The following is an 8,947-nucleotide window of genomic DNA, read 5'->3' on the forward strand; positions in this document are numbered from 1 at the left end:
CCCTACTTTTTGTTTGTGGTAGAACAGTGCTTCATACACAATTAAGCAGTCATGGATGGCTTTCCACAAGTTACAGATCTCATATATCATCTTCTCCTCCCCTCCTCCCTATGAAATCTACCCCTCTTTCAAACTTTCCTATGACTATGAAGGGCAATTACTGTCTTTTTAAATTTTAACATTGAATTATTTATTCTCCCATATACAAATAGAGACCATTTCCAATGTAAGTTTTCTCCCTCCCACCTTTCCTTTTCCCCACCTTTATATAGGTTATTTGTACAATTGTATTATACATTTCTATTTAATTCACACTTTAACATTCTTTTTTTTAAATTGGAGTTCCTAATTCCCTCCTTCCAATTCCTCCTTTACCTGTTATGAAGGCAAGCACTAAGGTATCAGCTATACATGTGAAGTCACATAAGACATTTCTACACTAAGCAAGTTGCAAAAGAAAAAAGAAATCTGTACTCAGAGTTCATCACCTCTCTCTCTCTGGAGATAAGTAACACTTCTCATTATGTGTCCTTTGGAATTAGCTTGGATCATTGTCTTCATCAAAGTATCCAGGTCTTTCATAGTTGATCATCATACAATATTGTCATACTGTATACAAAATTTTCCTGGTTCTTTTCACTTCACTCTGCATGAGTCCATAAAAGTCTTTCCAGAAAAAAAAAACCTGAAAAAAAAGTCTTTCCAGGTTTGTCTCTTTTTAAATATTTTATTTTTTTCAATTAAACTTAAATTTTTTCTTAAAATTTGTGAGTTCCTCTGAGGTACCACCTGACACCTCTCAGACTGGCCAATATGACAAAAAAGAAAGATGATCAATGTTGGAGAGGATGTGGGAAACCTGGGATACTAATGCACTGTTGGTAGAGTAATGAACTAATCCAACCTTCCTGAAAAGCAATTGGGAACTACACCCAAAAGGCACGTGCATATCATTTGACCCAACAATACTACCGCTGGTTCTGTTTCCCAAAGAGATAATAAGAAAGGGGAAATCCCACGTGTACAAAAAATATAGCAGTTCTTTGTGTAGTGGCAAAGAATTGGAAATTGAGGGAATGTCTGCCAATTGGGGAATGACTGAACAAGTTATGGTATATGAATGTTATGAAGTATCATTGTTCTGTAAGAAATCATGAGCAGCTGGAATTCAGAAAAGCCTGGAAAGACTCGTGATGCTGAGTGAAGTGAATAGAACCAGGAGAACGTTGTTCACATTAACGGCAATATTGTGTGGTGATCAACTATGATGGACTTGCTTAATTTAGCAATACAAAAATCAAAGAAAATTCTAAAACACTTGCAATGGAAAATATCATCTATATCCAGAAACAGAAATATGGAGTCTGAATGAAAACCAAAACATATTATTTTCCATTTTTAAAATTTGCTTTGTGCTTTATGTTTTTCCCCTCTCGTGATTTTTTCCCTTTTGTTCTGATTCTTCTTTCACGATATAACTAATATGGAAGTATGTTTAACATAGTTAAACATGTATAACCTATATCAGATTACTCACTGTCAAGGAGAAGGGGAGGGAAAGGAGGGAGGGAGAAAAATGTGGAACCCAAAACCTTACAAAAATGAATGTTGAAAACTATCTTTGCATAGAATTGGAAAAATAAAAAAAAAGTTAAATATTTTTGAGTTCCAAATTCTCTTCCTCTCCCTCCTTGATAAGACAAGCAATTTGATTTAGATTATACATTTGTAGGCTTGCAAAACATATTTCCACATTAGTTATGTTGAGAGAGAAAACATGGGCCAAAAAATCCCTAAGAAAAATAAAATTTAAAAAGTATGCTTCAATCTGCATTCAGATTCTATTAGTCCTTTCTCTAGAGATGGACAGCATTTTTCATCTTGAATATATTGGAATGATTTAGTTATTCTGATCATTGTACTGATTAGAATAACTAAATCATTCACAGTTGATTATCCTTACAGTATTGATGTTACCTGATATACAGTGTTCTCCAGGTTCTGCTCACTTCACTCTGTATCAGTTCTTATAAAAGTCTTTCCAGGTTTTTCTGAAACTGTCATGCTTATCATTTCTTATAGCACCACAACTGTTTAGCCATTTCCCAACTGACAAACATTCCCTAAATTTCCAATTTTTGGTGATTACAAGAGCTGCTATAAATATTTTTGTACATATAGGTCCTTTTGTAAAGCTCTTTGGGATACAGACCTAGTTGCTATATTGCTGGATCAAAGAGTATACACAGTTTTAAAAGCTCTTATGGTTAAGCAACCATCTTTCCAGGCATTCAGATTTAAAACCTCAGGGTCCTATTTGATATCTTATTCTCTCAGAATCAGAAAACTTGAGTTCAAATCCTACCCCTGTATGACTTTGAAAAAGTCACTTCCCCTCTCTGAACCTCAGTTTCCTCCTCTATAAAATGAGGGGTTTAAACTATATGGTCTGTTTAATATTTGCCCATGTATGTTACTGATTATATGCTCATAGGTGTTATTGTTTTTGGTATCTGCATTAATTGCATGTAATTTTAATGTGAAAGATTTGTACAAGGTGCCTTCCTATGTATTGTATCATGGAACTGAGATAATTACCTTTGCCTAAGATAGAGGTTTCATGATGATATTTGTGATATATGTACTCAGATGATCCAATGTACCCAGTGTAACTTGGAGGGAGAGGAGAAAGGATGTTAATCCCTCCCCACCTAAATTAACAAGGGTGGAGGAAGAGGAAGAAATGAGCACTGAGTTCATGTTTGGGGTGGGGTGGGTTCACCAAGGGAGGCGTGTCCTCATAAATTAAGGTACAGAAGAGCCAAGAAGGAAAATGGCAGGCGGGAGAATAGTCTCTCTTTCTCTCTCTCTCTCTCTCTCTCTCTCTCTCTCTCTCTCTCTCTCTCTCCTTCTGAAATGGGCCCTTGAGTCCATTTCACTACCAACACCATCTCATCCCTCCTTCTTTCCCTTTCCCCATAAATAAGTCCCTCCCCTAACCTAGGATCGATGAATACAGGTCCTATATAGCCCAAGGAAGGCACAATGGATAGAGTGCCAGAGTGCCTGGAGTCAGAAAGATTCGTCTTCATGAGTTCAAATCTCAGACACTGGGACAGCTAGGTGGCTCAGTGGATAAAGCACCGGCCCTGGAGTCAAGAGTACATGGGTTCAAATCCGGTCTCAGACACTTAATAATGACCTAGCTGTGTGGCCTTGGGCAAGCCACTTAACCCCATTGGCCTTGCAAAACCCTCAAAAAAACAAAAAAATAAAATCTCAGATACTTACTAGCTGTGTGACCCTGGGCAAGTCATTTTGCCCTGGTTGCCTCCGTTTCATCATTTATAAAATGAGCTGGAGAAGGAAATGAAAAGCCATTCCAGTATCTTTGCCAAAAAGCCCCAATGGAATCACAAAGAGTAGGATAGAACTGAAAATGAATGAACAACAACTAATATAGCCCAGCTGTGGGGCCAATAATGAGTCCTGGTTGGTTACACATAGACACACTTCCACACACAGTCATATACACATAGTCATGTTCACACACACCATTGACCAAAGAATCTATCACCAAGTGAGAAGTCTTCTACTCTAAATCTACTCATACAGATTTAGAGCTGGAAAGGATCTCAGAGACCATCTAGTCCAGTCTCCTCATCCTATAGATGAAGAAAATGTGACCCAAGGAGGAGTCTGAGACTTTTGAGAGATTCAGAGTGATTAGCCAATGAGCCCCCTTTGACTAAGTTATGGGAGGCCACGAATGAGTTCTCTGGAATGGGAAGGCTTATAAGACTGAGTTTATTAGTCATATCTTCCCAATATGTCTGCCCAAATCAAATAGGTGGGATTCAGAGACACAAGATTTGTTATTGTATGAAATGATACAGAAGACAAAAGCAGGATCAAGAAATAGTGTTGTTCAATTGTGTCTGATTCTCTGTTACCCATTCTGGGGTTTTCTTGATAAAGATACTAGTATTTTGCAATTTCCTTCTCAAGCTCATTTTACAGAAGAGAAAACTGAGGCAGAAAGGATTAAGTGACTTGCCTAAGTTCACACAGTGTCTGAGACTAGGTTTGAACTCATGAAGATGAATCTCCCTGAATCTAGGTCCAACACTACCCATTGGTTTTATCCTATACTTAGGACAGCTAGGTGGCACAGTGGAAAGAGTATTGACCTTGGAGTAAGGAGGATGGGAGTTCAAATCCAGCCTCTGACACTTGACACTCACTAGCTGTGTGACCTTGGACAAGTCACTTCACCGTAACTGCTTCACATCCAGGGCTGCCTCCAGTCATCCTTGATCCATAACTGGACTCAGACAACTCTGGAAGAGAAGGTGAGACTGGTGACTCAGCACAACCCCCCTCACTCAAATCCAAATCATGTGCTTGTCATGGCATACCTCCCGGATGTCATGGTCTTCTTTGAAAAATGAAGGACAGGGCAGCAAAGTGATGCAGTAGATAGGGCACCAGCCCTGGAGTCAGGAGGATTTGAGTTCAAATCTCACCTCAGACAATAATTACCTAGCTGTGTGACCCTGGGCAAGTCACTTAACCCTGATTGCCTCTTAAAAAAACAAACAAAAATCCTCAAAATAGGAAGACCAAAAGATCCAAAAATTTCCACTTCAGTCAGAAAACAATTGAATATTTTGCTAAGCAGAAAGATAGGGCAGCCAAGAGTAAAATCAGATTAAACATATACTCATTTGTAAAATCTTATGGAGAACGATGCTGCAAGATTGACAAATAGCACCTCTGGCAATAGACAGAAGCAGTGGAAGGTAAAACCAGTTTAAATAAAAGTAATAGCTAGGATTTATAAAGGGTCTTAAGATTTGCAAAGCACTTCACAAATATTATCTCACTACTGGTGGAGCTTGAATGCAGATCAAAGATATTTTTTCTTTAGGTAATTTTTCTTGGGATTTTTTTTGTCTGTATTTTCTTTCATTGAATGACTTACATGGAAATGTGTTTTGCATGACTGCACATGTATAACCAATGTCAAATTGCTGACCTCCTCCATGAGTGGAGGAAGGCAAAGATGAAGAAAATGTGGAACTCAAAATTTGGGAAAAAATGTAATTTTTACATGTAATTGGGAAATTAAAATAAACAAATATGTTCTCACTATACCTCAAAACAACCCTGGGAGATAGACTATTATTATTTCCATTTTACACATGAGGGATTTGAGGCAAAGGGAGGTTAAGTTACCTGTTTAGAGTCATACAAATTAGCAAGAGACTCAAAGAGTAATTCTATCAAACATTTAAGGAACAGTTGGTTCCAATTCTATATGAACTCTTTGCAAAAATAGATGAAGACAGGGCGGCTAGGTGGCGTAGTGGATAAAGCACCGGCCTTGGAGTCAGGAGTACCTGGGTTCAAATCCAGGCTCAGACACTTAATAATTACCTAGCCGTGTGGCCTTGGGCAAGCCACTTAACCCTGTTTGCCTTACAAAAAAAAACCTAAAAAAAAATAGATGAAAACAGAACTCTGCCCAACTCTTTCTATGATACCAATACGGTACTGATACCTAAACCAGGAACAGTTAAAACAGAAAAAGAAAATTATAGAGCTATCTCCTTGATGAATATAGATGCAAAAATTATAAACGAAATCTTAGCAAAATGATCCTCTCACAAGGATAATACATTATGATCAAGTGGGATTCATCCCAGGAATGCAAGGTTGGTTCAATATTAGGAAAACTGTTAGTATAATTATTGTATCAACACCAAACCTATCAGAAATCATGATTATATCAATAGATGCTGAAAAAAACTTTTGACAAAATACAGCACCCATTCCTACTAAAAACAAAGGAGAGTGTAGGAATAAATGGAATGCTCCTTAGAATAATAAGCACTATCCATCTGATACCATCAACAAGCATTATATTCAATGGGGAGAAGCTAGAGGCATTCCCAATACGATCAGGGGTGAAACAAGGGGGCCCATTATCACCACTACTATTCAATATCGTATTAGAAATGTTAGCTTCAGCAATAAGAGAAGAAAAAGAAATCGAAGGAATTAGAATTGGGAAGGAAGAGACAAAACTCTCACTCTTTGCAGATGACATGATGGTATACCTAGAGAATCCCAAGAAATCATCCAAAAAACTATGGGAAACAATTAGCACCTTTAGCAAAGTCACAGGGTATAAAATAAACTCTCATAAATCCACAACATTTTTATATATGACTAGCAAGATACGGCAGGAAGAGTTAGAAAGAGAAATCCCATTCAATGTAACTTCACACAAATAAAATCAGATTTAAATAACTGGGCAAATATCAGCTGCTCAAGGATAGGCTGAGCCAATGTAATAAAAATGACAATTCTATCAAAATTAAACTACTTGTTTAGTGCCCTACTAATCAAAATTCCCAAAACTGACTTTAATGAGTTAGAAAAAAATTTAAAGTAAATTTATATGGAGAAATAAAAAGTCGAGAATTTCCAGGGATTTAATGAAAAAAGTGCAAAAGAAGGTGGTTTAGCCCTACCAAATCTAAAATTATATTTTAAAGCATCAGTCATCAAAACTGTCAGGTATTAGCTAAGAAATAGAGTGTTGGATCAGTGGAATAGACTAGGTGCAAAAGCAGGAAACATTTGATAAATCCAAAGAATACAGCTATTGGGATAAAAACTGTTGGGAAAATTGGAAGTTAGTATGGTAGAAACTTGGATTAGACCAACATCTCACACCCTATACCAAGATAAGATCAAAATGGATACAAAATGGATTTAGACATAAAAAAACCAATATTATAAGCAAACTGGGAGATCAAGGAATAGTTTATCTGTCAGATCTATGGAAAGGGAAGCAGTTTATGATCAAGTAAGAGATGGAGAACATCATTAAAAACAACTGGACACCCCTTTTAACGCATCCCCTCGGTGGAGCTAGACCCCTCAGCCTCTCTCCTCTGAATCCCATGGAGCCAGTCCCGACCAGAAATTCAGCATGTCGATTTTGAAGATCATTGCAAGAGAGATCTTTGACTCTCGTGGAAACCCCACCATTGAAGTTGATCTCTACACTTCAAAAGGTCTCTTCAGAGCTGCTGTGCCCAGTGGAGCTTCTACTGGCATCCATGAAGCTCTGGAGCTCCGAGACAATGATAAGACCCAATATATGGGGAAAGGTGTCTCAAAAACGGTTGAGCACATCAATAAAACTATTGCCCTGACCCTGACTAGCAAGAAACTGAATGTTGTGGAGCAGGAGAAGATTGACAAATTGATGATAGAGATGGATGGTTCTGAGAATAAATCTGAATTTGAAGCAAATGCTATATTGGGAGTGTCTCTGGCTGTTTGTAAGGCTGGGGCTGCAGAGAAAGGTGTCTCCTTGTTCCGCCATATTGCTGATCTTGCAGGCAATGAAGAAGTCATCCTGCCAGTTCCAGCCTTCAGTGTGATCAATGGTGGCTCCCATGCTGGTAACAAGCTAGCAATGCAAGAGTTCATGATCCTCCCTGTTGGACCATCAAACGTCAAGGAGGCCATGCACATTGCAGCTGAGGTCTACCACAACCTGAAGAATGTGATTAAGAAGAAATATGGACGGGATACCACCAATGTAGGAGATGAAGGTGTCTTTGCTCCTAACATCCTGGAGAATAAAGAAGCTCTGGAGCTGCTGAAGGAAGCGATCGGCAAGGCTGGCTATACTGACAAGGTTGTAATTGGCATGGATGTTGCTGCCTCTGAATTCTTCCGGTCTGGGAAATATGACTTGGACTTCAAGTCTCCTGATGATCCCAGCAGATACATCTCACCTGCCGAGCTTGGGGACAAGAGCTTCATCCGGGACTATCCAGTGGCGTCTATTGAAGATCCCTTTGACCAGGATGATTGGGAAGCTTGGAAGAATTTTACTGAAACTGCAGGCATCCAGGTTGTAGGGGATGATCTCACAGTGACCAATCCCAAGTGTATTGAAAAGGCTGTGAAAGAGAAAGCTTGCAATTGCCTCCTGCTCAAAGTGAACCAGATTGGCTCTGTGACCGAATCTCTCCAGGCATGCAAGCTGGCCCAGTCCAATGGGTGGGGAGTAATGGTTTCCCATCGTTCTGGAGAGACTGAAGATACCTTCATTGCAGACCTGGTGGTGGGTCTCTGCACTGGGCAGATCAAGACTGGGGCCCCCTGCCGATCTGAGCATTTGGCCAAGTATAACCAAATTCTCAGAACTGAGGAAGAACTGGGCAGCAAGGCTAAATTTGCTGGAAGGAACTTCAGAAACCCTCTGGCCAAGTAAGCTCCATGACCATGAAGCCTCAGAGCTGGTAGGTGACAGTCACCGCAGTAGAAGTCCTCCAAAGAATGGGCAGCACCAAGTAGTAGAGCAGTTTTGTTTTGGGGATGGGGGCTCAGCGCTACATAACTCCACCCCACTCTCTTCCACCTTTCTGTGTTCTCACTGCTTCTTCTGGTACCTGCTCATTTGGTCCTTTTTTGGAAGACCTCATCCTGTGACTGGGTAGAATGATCTGTTCTCACCCCCACCCCCAGTGTTGATGTGCAGAGTCATATACTTGTGATGCAGCCCCCCAACAAGCCCATGGGCCAGATCCTTTAGTGGCTTCTATGTGCAGAATAAAAGTATTCAGTAATCCACTGGAAAAAATACAACTGGACAATTTTAATTACATCAAATTAAAAAACTTTTGCACAGAAAAAAAAAAACCACTGTAACCACAAAAGAAAAGTAGTAAATTGGGAAACAATGTTTACAACTAGTATTTCTGACAAAGGACTCATTTCTAAAATATACAGAGAACTGAGTCAAATTTAAAAAAAAAAAGCAATTCCCCAATTGACAAATGGTCAAAGGATATGCAGAGGGAATTTACAAATGAGGAAATCAAATCGATCCATTCGTCATATGAAAAATTGCTCTAAA

General features: G+C 39.1%; 1 pseudogene; it reads left to right on the forward strand.

The window, feature by feature from the left end:
- Positions 1-6,808: 6,808 nt before the first annotated feature.
- LOC141497554 (alpha-enolase pseudogene) lies at positions 6,809-8,448 on the forward strand (annotated as a pseudogene).
- The last annotated feature ends 499 nt before the right edge of the window (positions 8,449-8,947 follow it).

This window comes from Macrotis lagotis, chromosome X (genome assembly GCF_037893015.1).
Source record: "Macrotis lagotis isolate mMagLag1 chromosome X, bilby.v1.9.chrom.fasta, whole genome shotgun sequence".
Lineage (NCBI taxonomy): Eukaryota > Metazoa > Chordata > Mammalia > Peramelemorphia > Peramelidae > Macrotis > Macrotis lagotis.